The sequence below is a fragment of the Dipodomys merriami genome, unplaced genomic scaffold (genome assembly GCF_024711535.1).
Source record: "Dipodomys merriami isolate MVZ:Mamm:240054 unplaced genomic scaffold, mDipMer1.0.p SCAF_1, whole genome shotgun sequence".
In the NCBI taxonomy this organism is placed as follows: Eukaryota; Metazoa; Chordata; class Mammalia; order Rodentia; family Heteromyidae; genus Dipodomys; species Dipodomys merriami.
This window is the reverse complement of record NW_027202270.1, coordinates 101413034-101428544: the sequence shown is the minus strand read 5'-3', so window position 1 is coordinate 101428544 and position 15511 is coordinate 101413034. Positions and strand designations below refer to the sequence as shown.

At 41.4% G+C, this 15511-nt stretch overlaps 1 pseudogene; it reads left to right on the top strand.

Annotated features, from left to right (window-relative positions):
* Positions 1–13464: 13464 nt before the first annotated feature.
* LOC138803490 (E3 SUMO-protein ligase PIAS2 pseudogene) lies at positions 13465–15265 on the top strand (annotated as a pseudogene).
* The last annotated feature ends 246 nt before the right edge of the window (positions 15266–15511 follow it).

Here is a 15511-nt window from a genome sequence, read left to right as displayed (position 1 = left end):
TTATTTTCAGAGGTCCACACACTTTTCAGCCTTTCTCAGAAGACGTGACAGAACTGGGATTATGAACTCTTGAGCCTGAGTTTTTCCAACTGGAGCAGCTGATCAGGGTGCTGGGAAGCAAGCTTGTTTTCCAAAGCCAGAGAAACTTTTTTATTTCTTCTTTTTCCTCCTCCTTCTCCTCTTCCTCCTCCTCCTCCTCCTCTTCTTCCTCCTCCTCCTCCTCTTCTTCCTCCTCCTCCTCCTCTTCCTCTTTTCTTCCTCCTCTTCTTCCTTTTTCCTTCCTTCCTCCTCCTTTTTCTTCTTTTCTTTTATGCTAGTACTGGTGATTGAACTCAGGACCTGGGCATTGTCCCTTAGCTTTTTCACTCAAGGCTGGTGTTCTACCATTTGAGCCATAGCTCCACTTCTGGCTTTTTTGGTGGTTAAGTGGAGATAATCTTATAGGCCTTCCTGCTTGGGACGGCTTAGAACTTCCATTCTCAGATCTCAGCCTCCTGAGTAGCTAGGATTGCAGGCATGAGTCACAATGTCAGGCTCAGAGAAACTTTCCTCTGTGTGTTTGGTTCTGTTTTTAACTCATGCTTATCTCTTATCTCATGCTTCCCCTCAGGACTGTCTGTACATTTCTTCTTGTCAGTAAATTTATATTATCTTGATGAAGGACACCCACTTAACAGAAAACAAGACAGCTGTGATTTGCAATGATTACCTTGTGGCCAGGAAGACTTCCACAGTGACAACTGCTGGGAGCTTACATGAGGATATTTGTCATGAGGCTTCATCCAAGTAGTGAGCGCCTCACTCAAATGCAGGGAAAGGGTTTGGGGCTGTGTTTTGTTTTGCCGTCACGTGTCCCAGACAAATATGTTGGGAATAAACTTAGCTACTTTAGTATGTATACATTCTTTTTTTTCCCCTTTGTTTTTAGCCTTTCACTTGCCATTCCCCTCGCCCCCACACCCCAGTTTGACTAAATATGGTTATGACTGAATCTTTTCCTACATACACTAAAGAGGAAGTTTTCAACCTGGAGAGGGGGATGGGCCCTCAGTGCCTGGAGGCTTTCCCCAGAGATGGGTGTGCGTGGGAATGTTCTTCTCGATGGACCAGTTGTCTGTCACGTCTCACTTAGCCCTGTGAAGCATACTGAATATGGCCACTCAGCATTTTCTGTGATGCTAATAGACACTTGGAAACAATGATTACAGAAATGAAGATCTGTGGTACAGCCTTAAAAGATGAAGGTTCTTACCAAATGATCTAAGAATATTAGGAATCGCTGAGTGCTGGTGGCTCATGCCTGTAATTCTACTCAGGAGGCTGAGATCTGAGGATTTATGTTTATAGCCAGCGTGGGCAGCTAAATCTGAGAGACTCATTTCCAGTTTGCCAGCGAAAAGCCAGAAGTGGAGAGGTGGCTCAATTAGTATAACATCAGCCTTAAGCAAAAACCAAGCCAGAGTGAGTGGTCCTGAGTTCAAACTTCACCACAAGCACTAAATAACTAAAGAATATTACAAATAAAATGTCTTTACTTTTTAGGAGTAACCATCCATGAAGTGGATGGGTGTAGCTATAGGGCTGTTTACCTTTGATTTTCTCAGTAGAGCATACAGTTAGGCCAAACAACTGGAGGGTTGTTTTGTTTTTAGTGCTAGACATAGTAGTAGAAAAGGTGTGCTGTCATGTGCTTGACATGATACAAGAACTTTTAAAGTCTGGGCTATAGCTTAGAGCACTTGACGAACCTGCCCAAGATCCTGGGCTCAAGCCCCAGCACTCCCAAGAGTGGGGAGAAGTTTCAAGGATTTTTGTCTGCCCTTTAAAAATCTTGCCAGCTCTGAAACAGTACTTAGTATATGAATCTATTTTCAGTCCTTTTTTTTGTAACTATACTGAAATGCCTGAAGCAAGTTAACTTTATAACAAAAGGAAGTTTCATTAACTCAGTTTTAAAGTTTGGAGGCTGAAAGTCCATGGGCTGAGCCCCTCTAGTGAGGGCCTAACGGCGGATGGCATCATAGCAGCCATGTTCCTAAGACAGACTGATTACATTGTAAGAGAGGTAGTCAGAGAACATCTCCGGGGTCAGGCTTCTTCTTTGATCACCTGGTAGTCTGTCAAGAACTCAGTATCAGTTTCCCCTTCCAGGACCTGGCCTCTGAAGACCCAAGGACCTCCCACTAGACCCTTCTTCTTAAAGATTCCATCACTTCCCACATTGCCACACAACACACAGACCTTGGAGGATAAACCCATACCTTCACCACTTTCAGTCTTTGCTAAAAGCAGGAGTGAATTACAGTCAATTTCTTCTCTTCTTCCTTCCTTGCCTTCTTCATCTCCTTCTTTACCCTAGGTTTCTTCTCTTCCTTATCCTTCTTCTCTAGTACTGAGACTTCAATACAGGGCCTTGTGCTTGCTTTGTTTTGCCCACAGCTAGCCTCTATCACTTGAGCCTGGCTTTTTTCTTAATGTATGTTTTTTTTTGTAAAAATACTGTTCAGAGGGGTTACAGTTACACGAGTAAGGTCATGAGTACATTTCCTATCAAGCATTTTATCTCCTCCTTTGTTTTTCCCCTATCATGCCTTCCTTCTTCACCTCCCCAACTTCTCCCTTCTCCCCCCCCCCCCACCGTTGTAAAGTTCGTTTTCAACATAGTGTCTTGTACATCTCATTGTTACAATGGGTCAACCTGTATCCTTATTTCAGCATTTTGTTATTTCCTTTCCTCTCCCCAAATTATAAAAATGTATATCAAGATGCAGGGCACCGGAATAAAATAGAGTGAAAACAGGGGTTATACCATGGGGGAAGAACATACAAAAGAAACAAAAAAAAAATCACGTAGTACATTATAAATACATTAAGAACAATGGTAAGAAAGAAAAAAAAACCACTTGTGTCCCTATCTTGGGGTTCATTTCGCTTAACATCATCTTATCTGGTCATATGTACATAGCTTTTGACCCTTTTCTCTTGTCCTAGACATATACTAGTTATTTGAGCCTGGCTTTTGACTGCTTACTGTGGAGCTGGAATCTCACTGACTCTTCTAAAGGCTGAAGTGGAAGCCAGTGTCAGAGTGGCCTTTGTGGTGAGCTTGCTTGTAGATATGATCTGCTGACACCTGGGTTGTGAGAGTGTAAGATGCAGGAAACAGGTGTCAGTTGTGCCAGACACCCAAATAAGGCCTAGACCTTATCTGGGGAGCCTGGATAGAGGGACAGATGAGAGGGAACAGCCCATTGGCTGATACTTTTCCTCCTTTCTCTGCTCCCACACCTTCTGGATGTGCCATAGTGGACTGAGTGGGTGAGTCATACCTGCAGCTCCAGCACTCAGCCATGCAAATTCAATCGCCTCTCTGGAACCTTTATAAAAGCCTGGCCTTGGGTGATGACCTATCCAAATGAAACTAATGTCCTTATGAAGTTTCATCTTCAAGGAGAAGAATTACATCATAGCTCTTGCCTTAACTATTAGATTACAGCCAGCTGCCTCTTATGAAGAAAAAGAACCCTGCATTCACTGTAGGTTTGAGTTAATGTTTTCCTCAAATCCTACTTGTGTGTGTACCTTTGACAGGCCCCTCTTCCCCAACATTGGTGTGCCACGGAGACAGAGATAAAACCAAAACAGCCGTGTCCTGCTGTGGAGGGCATTGGTGACATTTGGCCTTCTGTAGGCACTGGGCTCCTTCATAGCTGCTCCCCCTAGGCCAAACAAATAGCCAGGCTGGGGCCTTAAGAGTTCCTCTAAACTCAGCTCATAGTGCCCTCCCCTTCTCAGGTGCACCTTTTTATGCAAAACCATCACTTAAGCTAGACTAGCTGAGGGCCTGCTGCCCACAGGACAGGAAGTGAGGTCATTCAACTGCTCAAGGTCTGGAGTCAAGAGCTACAGCTCTTGAAGCTGTGTTTTCAGGCTTGGAAAAGGTTCAGCTCTGACATAGGTAAGGAGTTACTATGCATGAAGGTGACATACTTGGTTTGGGCCTCCTTGGCAAAACATGCCAATTTAGGGAGGTAAACACACTTGGGCAGGGTGGTCACAGGCAGCTAACTATTGTGTGTGTCTGTGAGATATAGAGAATTTGCTTAGATGTCAAGAGACAGAGCATGGAGCGTACGTTGTTTTAGACATGTTGTATTGGAAAGTAGGTAGACTTTGGCCAAAGCAATCTGGCTCAACAATTTCTAACGAACCTGTGAAGTTATCTTACCTCTATATGTCTCAGTTTCTTCCTCTGTAACTTTGCCTTCATGCCCTCTAAAGACTACATGCTAACAAATCTGCAAGGCGTTTCTTGTCCCCATGAGTCTAGGCTCTGCTAGCTTCAAAGCTTGTTTTGCTTTTGTGTTGATACTGGGGCTTGAACTCAGGGCCTTGCACTCTTGCTTAGCTTTTTCGCTCAAGGCTCGCTCTCACTCTACCGCATGTACCACTTCCACTTTCAGCTTTATGCTGATTAGTTGGAGAAAAGAGTTTCTTAGATTTGTCTGCCCAGGCTGGCTTTGAACTGGGATTCTCAGATATCAGGCTCGGAGTAGTTAAGATGATAGATAGGTGTGAGCCACTGGCACTTGGCTTGCTTTAAGGTTTTAATGCCACAGTACAAATGCTTCTACCAAGTAGCCCAGTGTTAACTTTGGTTGAATTTGGATGTCAAGAGAATCGACATCCACGCAGAGCAACAGGAATTACTATTAGGTAAATGGGAAAATATGACAGACAACAAACCAAACCCAGAGGCAGCTGGAGTAGTTGATGAGTCTCTTAAAGGATCAAGGTCAATGCCAGTGGGGAATTCAGGGAAATGGAGGTGGTCTGTAGCAGGGCTCTGTTGGGCCTCCATCCTTAGACTACCACTCTGTATAACCAAGGTGAACAGACAGCTCTAGTGACACTCTGGGCAGCAGACACAAAGGAAATCATGTCCCACATAAAGTGCCCTGGACAGCTGTGCAGCTGTTTGTGGAAGGAAAGTGGGATGTAATAGTAGTGAATAAGTTAAATAATTAAATAGATGATGGGCTACAGTTTCTCAGCTCCAAATCTACCCCTTTCTCCCCCATATTGAGTTGATTACTACAGAGTTAGCCATTGGCTTAGGATGAAACTTTGTCTGTGGAGGTCGTTGTGAGATGTTGCAGGGGAGAGGGCCCTGGTTTTGTTTTCAGTGAGCACCTACTGCTTACTATGTGGCACTAATCCCTTATCAAGTTCATTTGTTCTTGCCCCTGCCCCATGCTATGTGTTTTGCCTGCTGCACCCAGGATGAAGCCTCCTGGTCACCCACCAATCTTAGTGCCCCGAGTTTGGATCAGGGCTGGGCCACCACGCAGTAGGCTGTAGCTAGCTGCATCTTCCTCAGTGTTCTAGATGGCATCTTGAGGAAGGAGCAGCTCTCCCAAATCTGTTCCTTACTTAGCTAACTCCTCTTCAATCCTAGGGTGTGGTGTGTGTATGTATGTATGTGTGTGTGCGTGAGTGCATGCAAGTGCGTGTATGTGCACACATGCCTGTATTGGGGCTTGAACTTGGGTCTCAGGCTCTTGCTTGGTTTTTCAGCTCAAGTCTAGCATTCTACCATTTGAACCATACCTCCCTTCAGCTTTTTGCTGGTTAAGTAGAGAGAAGAGTCTCTGAGATGTGTTTGCCTGGGCTGGCTTTGAACAGCTTCCTGCGTAGGTAGGGTTATGGAGATGAGCCACCAGCCTCTGACTCCTAGAGTGTTCTTATTTACCAGTATACTTATCTTTATAAATAGTTCTTTGTGTAAAATCATCTCAGTTCAAATAACTAGTTAGTTTCTGGCTCCTGCCTGATACAGAATTGGGATGAGGGAACATCCTGGAAGACAGATCTGTCCTGTACACACACACACACAGATGGTATTTGGAGGATTCCTTGGGCTCCCCCGCTTGCTAATGGGGAACAGGCTCTGTTAGGGCTGGTGGTCCACAGCATGGCATCATATGGTTAATTGTGATGAAATGTCAATGGATACAAATTCCTCGGAACTCCAAGGGAAGGTGGCTCAGTGGTAGAGCACTCGCCTAGCATGCATGAAGCCCCGGGTTCAATTCCTCAGTATCATATCCACAGAAAAAAAAAGAATTCTTTGTTGTTGCCAGATAGCTGAAATTCTTGGGGGAAAAAGATATAGTTGGGTACTGGTGGCTCACACCTGTAAACCTAGCTATTTAGGAGGCTGAGATATGGGGATGGTGGTTTGAAGCCAGCCCAATTAACCACCAGAAAACCAGAAGTGGCTCAAAGTGGAAAGTTGCTAGCTAACCTTGAGCAAAAGAGCTCAGAGACAGTGTCCAGTCTTTGAGTTCAAGCCCTATGACCGACCCTCCAAAAATTAATTATTGTGTTAATTAAGTTGCAATTATTAAAATTCAGTGTCCTAAATTTTTGAATTAAAATGTAGAGCCTTGAGTGGAATTCCAAAACATGAAATATCTGCTTAGATTCTGATAAAACTGACATTTATTTATTTAGTGCTATTATTCGTCCTTAAACTCAAGGCCTCGGCAAACTATCTATCTATCTATCTATCTATCTATCTATCTATCTATCTATCTATCTATCTATCTATCTATCTATCTATCTATCTACCTATCTATATACCTACCTACCTACCTACCTACCCACCCACCCACCTACCCACCCACCCACCTACCCACCACCCACCTACCCACCCACCCACCTACCTACCTATCTATCGCCTGTACTGGGGCTACCTACTTATGTTGCACTGAAATTTGAACTCACGATCTCATGTTTGCTTGTCAGATAATCTACTACTTTAGTCACACCTCCAGCTCATTTTGCTTTAGGCATTTTTCAGGTAGGGCCTTGTTTTTGCATGGGCCAGCCTAGACCATGATTCTATTTACATTTCCCTCATAGCTTGGGTGGCATGCATGCACTGACACTTCCAGCTTTATATTGGTGAGATTGAATATTACACAAACTTTTAATCCAAGCTGGACACCTACAAACGTAGGTGGGGTTTAGGCCTACTGTGGCTATGGCCTTTCTCCTTAAATTCTTACAAAGCTTTTTGCCTTATATGCTTTAAAGTTCTTGGGATAATGCATAGAAACACATTAGTGGCAGCAGACAAAATACAGTTCAAGCAACTGTTAATAGTTGCTTGAATATTTCTGTTTGGAATTTTTGGCCTATTTTTAACCTTTATAATCTATTTTGGGGGTATTTATATACTATTTTCTGGATACCTCTTGTAAACAAAGCTTTATTCCATTTGTGTTAGTATTAGATTGACATTTCATGTTTTCCTCTCTTTTCTCCCATTCTTGTCTTTGATCAATTTTGTTTATTTCTCCTCATTTTTTTAATGACACTATTTCACCACACAGCTCAGACTGGCCTTGAGCTCAAGATTCTCCTTGCTTCAGCCTCTCAAGTGTTGGGATTACAGGCATGCTTTTATTCTTGTTCTTGTTTTACACTCGAATGGTTTAGAGATAAAACCCTGTATTTTCCTAGCAGTTAATCACAAAAGCTTGTTTGGAGAGTCTAGCAGGGAACATTTTCTTATATACTCTTGGCCCTCTGGGCAAGATCACCACCCTCTTAGACTGAACACAGCTCAGATTTGGGAAGAACTCACATGAAAGGGGGGTAAGAGGACACCTGAATAGCCAGCCTGATGAGTCAATGATACAATGATACCTGGCAATGATACAGGTGATGATGCAGGTGTCACAGGCAGATGACCCTGACATTGTCTGGTACTTAATCTTATTTTTTTTTTTAATTCTGAACTTAGGGTTGTTCAAGGGGTTATAATTTAACATGCCTTATTCTCAAATATTTGATGGGCATAAACAATTCTTCTAGATTTAATAATCAGAATTGCATAGCTGCTTCTTGCAAGACACACGAGCATTTGGCACCTTCAATTTATTCTTGTACTTCACTGGGTCCTTGCAGGAACATCATGTCAGATAATCTCTACATTTAAATATTCTCACCACAGCTCTGGGGTCATTTTTCTTTTTTACCCTTAAAAATTTTTTTTTCTTTAAGGAGTTGTACAAAGGAGGTAAGATCCAACAAATCAGTTTATGAGTATAATGAATTTTGATCAGCATCATCCCTTTCATCATTTTCCCTCATCCCTCCCAATCCTCCCCCTCCCAATATCCCTAGTTTCATACAATATGCATTGAATTTTGTGACTGCGTTCTCCCTCCCTATTTCTCTCTTCATTTCTCTATCAGGTTATTTTTTTTTGATAACAAAGAATTTCTAGAGAATCTTATTGCCCTCTTGACTGCCATTTGTTTATTATGTTTATTTTTTTATGCTCCTTCTAGGGCTTGAAATCAAGGCCTGGATGCTGTCTTGGAATTTTTTTGCTTAAAGCTGGTGTTCTATCAGACTCAGAGATCTTCAGTGTAGTTTCTTAAATAAATAAATAAATAAATAAATATATATATATATATAAGTTTATTGTTAAGGTGTTGTACAGAGGGTTATTGTTTCATAAGTGGTGTAGTTTTTTTTGATTATCACTGACTTTCCTGCCTGGCTAGTTTCAAAACCTTAATCCTCAGATCTCAGCCTCTTGAGTAGCTAGGATTACAAGTGTGAGCCACAAGCACCCAGCTTTATCATTTATTTTTAATTTATCAATTTTTAGTGGTAGGGAAGAAATACAGGGCCTCCCAAGCAGTGTTGTATAGCACTGAGCTATGGGGCTTGCATTCAGGGCCTGTAGCTGGTACTCATCCACTTGAGTCATGTCTCCAGTCCAGAATTTTTCTATTTAATTAGAGATAGAGTTTCGAGGACTTTTCTACCCAGGCTGATTTCAAACCGTGATCCTCCAGGTCTTAGCTTCCTGAGTAGCTAGGATTACAGTCCACTGACATTTGGCTTTTGATTATTTTTTAAAAAAAATTTTATCTCCAGTAGTTTAGGCATTCTAATTTCTTTCTAATATTTTAGGCATTTTTCCAGATATTTCAACATGTATCAAAGTTGAAAGTAAATTGATAATTTTCAATTTTTCTGAAAAAAATACAGTCAACCCTACACCCTCTTTTTCTGAGTTATATGCTACTATCATGTATTTTACAGGTATAGTTCAACTCTAGAAGACTTATTTTATGCACTCAATGTTTATTTAGGTGAACTCACAAATCTTTCTCACATCTCTTGCATTTTTATTTCTGCCCAAAGGGCATGTGTTAAATTTTCCTTTACTTGGTAAGGAAAATGTCTTCATTTTACCTTGGTTCAATAATACTTTCACTGGGAATAGAATTCACGGTTGATGATACATATTGAAAGAAAAGCACATTCTGCTATTTACATTGGTACTGTCCCTCTGGCACTAAGAGAAGATCTATCCACTTTTTTCCCCCCCTCTGATTTCATTTAGGAGTATTCTCTGTGGGTTTGGTTTTAAGTTTCCATGCAAGGCCTAGGTACTGTTCCTTAGTTTTTCTGGTCAAGGCTGGTGCTCTACCACTTGATCCACAGCTCCATTTCTGGCTTTTTGGTGGTTAATTGGAGATCAGAATCCCACACTTTTCTTCCCAGGCTGGCTTCAAACTATGATTCTCAGATCTCAGCCTCTTCAGTAGGATTATAGGCATGAGCCACTGGTGCCCAACTATAGAAAACTCTGAGCTGCTGTATCTGTCCTGTTCTCCTCTTCTTTAGGATCTGGATGTTTTTGTGTCCTTCCTTTTCCTTCTACCTGTTACTGCCTCTTCTGAACTTATTTTCTGTTTGTTTCTTTGGGCTGCATTTTCAATAATTTCTTTTAATTTATCCCAACTTATGAATGTGCTTGATCCTACCACTAATTGCCACTGAGTTATTACATTCTTAATTCTAGTTCTATTGGGTTCTCTTCCCCATCTGCTAAGTCACTTTATAATGATTTCTTGTTCCTTACAGGTATTTTCAAATATATCTTTTCTATTTCTGTAATCAGAGATCTCATAATCAATCAGAATCTGAGGCATGTACCTGTGTGCACAAATACCTGAAAATGATTTTCTCCCTTGTGGTGATTTGTTTTTTAATTAGCATATGTTAGGTATATGATAGGGGAGATTTTATTGTGACATTTCTGCATATGTATATTCCACTCAATATCACCCCTTCTATCACTTTCCCTTACCCCTTTCCTAAAACAATTTCTTTTTGGTACTGGTGTACGGGGGTAGACTTGTGCTCTATTTTGTTTTATTTTACTCAAGGCTGGCCCTCTGCCACTTAATCCACACCTCCACATTTGGCTTTTTGCTGGTTCATTGGAGATAAGAATCTCGTGGGATTGTCTGCTTAGGTTAACTTTGAACCCAGATCTTCAGATCTCAGCCTCCTGAGTAGCTAGGATTACAGATGTGGTCCTCTGGTGCCTACTTGGTTGTTTTTAATGTACATTGGTTATAGATTGTTGTCTTGGAACTATTATGAGGAATAAGTAATAGGGCCTAGGAGAGTATTTGAATTTATATCTGCTAGGTGCCTGAGGGAAAACCTAGTATAAGACCACCCTAATACTGACTCAGGACTTGAGTTCTCTGACCATCTAGGATGTAGGCTTTCATAGGAAAGCCTGGTCTCCATATTCTTGGGACCCCCTCTTATTGAGAACATAATGGGCAGTTAGATGTGTCTTGGATGGGTCTAGGCTTTGATATGGCTCTTTTACAACTCAAAATTATTCACCTGCAAGTTCAAGACTAGTAGGAACAACAGATCATCCTTAGACAACAGTTGGCTTCTATGATCATTTATCTCTAGAATACCCTTTGCTCTAGTAACTTCTATCTATGTTTTTAGCTCTTATTTTTAAATAGGAATGTCTTTGTTTTATAACACATTAATACCGCTACCTTTGTCTTTTCAGACAAGAAAAATGAGACCCATAGAGGCCAAATATTTTGAGAATTGAGGTTTCTGTTTTGTATCGCTCTCTTTTATGGTTCTGGGATTTGAACTCAGGGCCTAATATTTGCTAGGCAGTTGTCTTACCACTAGACATGCCTGCAGCTCTGATTTTTGCTGGTTATTATTTTTTTTTAGGTAGCATTGTGCTTCCTGCCCTGATTCACATCTGGGTATTATCTGCCTATGTGAGGCTTCCCATGTATCTAGGATAGCTGGTGCATGCTACCATGTCGCTTTTCATTGAGATGGGGTCTCCTGAACGTTTCTGTCCAATTGGCCTCAAACCATGACACTCCCAATCTCAACCTCCATGTAGCTAGAATTCTAGGTCTGGGCCACTGGTGCCTAGTTAATTTTTTTTAATCTTCACAAGGGCTTGTTTGTATCCTTAAACTAATTATTAGAGACTTTAATGTTTTATGTTTTCCTCTGATGAGTTATTTCTTCCTGCTTCTGACTTTGGAAGGTTTGTTTTCTTCCATATTTGGTCTGCTAATAGCAATTTCTTACTTGGCAGTACAGTTTGTATATATAATGTGTATGAAATGAGAGAAGGAAGTTATTCTGCAGGAGACAACATACTAAGTGTTTTATAATTTATCTTTATAACAACCCCAGGAAATGGTAGTTGTTGGTGGCTATTGTTTCTCCCATTTTATGTTAGAGGAAAATGAGGTTAAGTAACTTTACCAGGTCATAAAACCAGCAGGTGGCCAAGTCATAGCTCCAAGCCAGACTCTGACACCACAGCTTTGGATCTAAATGCTCTATCTAAGCAATCTGAAGCTACAGATACGGAGCAAGTGATTAAAATTAAAATCATTAGAGATGCAATCATTTAGAACTCAATTTTGATTCAATATGCACAGAAATGATCATTTTGACTCAATGTGCCCAGATGCTATAATATTCATGGCATTTCACGTCAAAGCCACAATTCCAGCAATCTAACCATCTGTGTGTATACACAGCCCCACTCTTCTCCCTTCTACATCAACACAGAGACTGACAAATCCTCAGCTGGGGAACACCCTGGCGGTTCCTTTTCCTGTGTTTCCTGTTTCTTATGGAGCCAATCTATGTAGAAGAAAGCAGTAGGCTCACTGACAAATTTTGTCAGAAATCTTGGGCTGCATACTGCAATCTATTTTTAAAGTTAAAAAAAAACTATGATGAATTTTCTTCAGACTTTGGTCCTTCCTATGGATTTTATATGAACTTGTATGTTCTCGTAGATATAAATGGAGCTTTAAGTTGGACATTAGTGGCTCATGCCTATATCCTAACTACACAAGAAGTCTGAGAACTAGAGGATCATAGTTCACGGCCAGCTTGGGCGGAAGAAAGCCCACCAGACTCCATCTCCAAAATCAGCCAAGAAGCCAGGCTGGAAGTGTGGCTGAACTGGTAGAATGCCAGCTAAGCAAGCATGAGGCCTTGAGCTCAAATCCCAGTCACTCTCCCAACCCCCATCCAAAAATGTGGGCTTCCAAACCAGGCTGCCTAGGTTCAAAATACTGTCAGTTTACTAGCTCTATCTCAGGCAAAATATTTGTCCTTTATAGGTCTCAGTTTTCTCATTTGAAAAGACAAAGGTAGCTGCATTTATCTTATAGTATTGTTATAAGGATCCTTTGAGACTCAGTGCAAAGTTTGGCACACAAAAAGTGCCTAATCTTAGTATTTAAATTACTTCTGAATAGTCTTTGACTTTAGGCTTATTTCTTCTGTGCCAAGAATTTTTTGTTGTTAAAATTTCTAAGTGGCTACTATGTAGTTTTGTTTTTGTTTTTGCTTATTTCCACTTGTGCATATTTTTGGCTAAAATTTGTAAATCAACAGTTTCAATGTCTAAGCAGATTTGTGAAACATTTAAGAATATTTTTGAAAGAATAGAATAGTTAATTTTTTGCATACATATAAATCTATTAAATCAATTTTGTTAATATGAATTTTCTAGTATTAATCTATTAATCTACTAGATCTCTAAGATAATAACCAGATACATGAATTTTAGATTTAGAACTCCTTTCTTTTGTTCTTTCTTTCTTTTCTTCTTCTTTCTCTTCCTCCTCCTCCTCTTCCTTTTATTTTTCCTGTCATTTCTGGGGCTTGGACTCAGGGCCTGGGTGCTGCCCATGAGATTTTTTTCCCCCCAAGGCTGATGTTCTACCACTTGAACCACAGCTTCACTTCTGGCATTTCAGTGATCAATTGATCGGAGTCTCACAGGACTTTCTTGCCCCGGTTAGCTTCAAATGTGGATCTTCAGATCTCAGCCTCCTGAGTAACTAGGGTTACAGACATTAGCCACTGACACCTGGCTTGGATTTAGACCTTTAAAGGAAAGAAGAAGAAGAAAAGATCCGTGAGACTCTTATTTTAAAATTAATCACCTGGAACTGGAAGTGGCACTTTGGCTCAAAGAGGTAGAGTGCTAGTTTTGAGCAAAAATCCTCAGGAGAGCACCCAGGCCTTGCGTTTAAGCCCCATAACCAACAAAAATCTTGGCCCAGTACAGGATGGAGCAGAGGTGGTGGTGTTGGAGGCAGCAGGAGGGGAGCAGGTGGTGTAAATCAGCAGACTTCGAAGAGTTGAGGAATGTGATTTCTAATTTTAGGGTTTCTGAAGCACAAGCATTAGGCTTTGCTGGATGAAATAAAAGTGGACACAAGCATGACCTCCTGAAGAGGGTGCTGCATTTATTGAATCGTGGCTGCTACTCTGTGGTTCAGATTAAAATCCAAGAATTGCATGGACACCAGTGTGCCCGGACTTGAAAAGGACTTTCTGATTTACCAATGATCAAGTCATCTCTTCTCAGTTCGGATGGAACCTGAAGTAACTGGGGCTGGAATCCACTCATTGCCTTCCACGTCAGTTACCCCTCACTCACCACCATCTCCTGTTGGTTCTGTGCTGCTTCAAAATACAAAGCCCACACTTGAGAGGCAGCAACCATCTCTTCCACTTCCTCCTGACCATCCTGAGGTGCAGCTCACAAACTTGCCCTTTTATGATATCCTTAAGGTTCTCATCAAACCCACCAGTTTAGTTAAAAGCAGAATTCCGCCATTTCAAGAGAACTTTTTTAGTTTTGCTCTGACACCTCAAGAAGTTAGAAAGATCCGCATATCAAAACACTCTTTGCCAGGTGGCAGAATAAATTATGGAGTCCAAGTGCAGCTGAGACTTTGCCTGGTAAAGACAAGTTGCCCTCAAGAAGATAACTACCCCAACAGACTATGTATAAAAGTAAACGGATGGCTGTTTCCTTTGCCTGGCTCTGCATCCTCACCTAAAAGTGGGATTGAACAGAAGTGCCCTGCACGCCCATTGAATATTACATCTTTAGTTAGATTGTCTTCGGCTGTGCCCAATCAGATTTCTATTTCTTGGGCATCTGAAATTGGGAAGAATCACTCCGTGTCTGTATATCTTGTAGAAAAGCTCACCTCAGCCACGTTACTACAGAGATTAAACTGTACTGTTAGTAATCCAGACCATTCCCGAGCACTAATTAAAGAAAAACTTACTGCAGATCCTGATAGTGAAGTTGCTGTGACTAGTCTTCAGGTATCGCTGCTGTGCCCTTTAGGAAAAATGAGGCTGACAGCCCCATGCCGCGCAGTGACGTGTACACACCTGCAGTGTTTTGATGCTGCCGTCTACCTACAAATGAATGAGAAGAAACTCACCTGGATTTGTCCTGTGTGTGATCAAAAAGCTGCCTACGAAAATCTGATATTAGATGGGCTTTTTATGGAAATTCTCAGTGCCTGTTCAGATGTGGATGAGATTGAATTCCAAAAAGATGGCGTTTGGTGTCCCGTGAGACTGAAGAAAGAAGCTATGCAGGTACCCAGTCCACCACGTGCAAACTTAGAAAGTACAAGTGTCCTTAGTGAAACGTGTCCAGCAATTGAAACCAATAAAGTTCTCAGTATACCTAGTTCAGTGATTGTAGCCAATGAAGCAAGCAAGAAGAAAGTGGATGTTATTGATCTAACAAGAGAAAGCTCTTCTGATGAAAAGGAAGACCCTCCTGTCAAAAAGAAATGCACCTTTACACCAGAAACACAAAGCAGCCCAACCAAAAGGGTTATTGTGCATGTGCCACCTTCTGTAGGGCCGCCTGGTGTGACATCTTTTGATCCTGCTGCTATTCTACCTTCACCGACTGGCAACTCAGTGCCATCCCAACACAGACTACCATCTGTCATCAGATTTGCCAGGAGAACAAAGAAGAAGTGATAGCGATAATGAACCACAGCTTGGAATGTCTTCTGATACTGTGCAGCAATGAATACAAAATAAATCATTTGTACTTAGGGAATGGAAAACAGCTTGATTATTTTGAGAAAAAATTATGACTGCCTTATTCTGTGCTAGTGCCATATTGTCAAATTTGGATTTTCTTTCCCTTATTCCAGTTGATCCACAGTGCTCTCCCTCTATGTTTTTGGGTAGTGTCACCTCACCTTTAGCATCAAGCAATGTGTCTGTCACCACCACCTGACCCCAAGAAAGCAGTACTCATGTGAGTTCATCC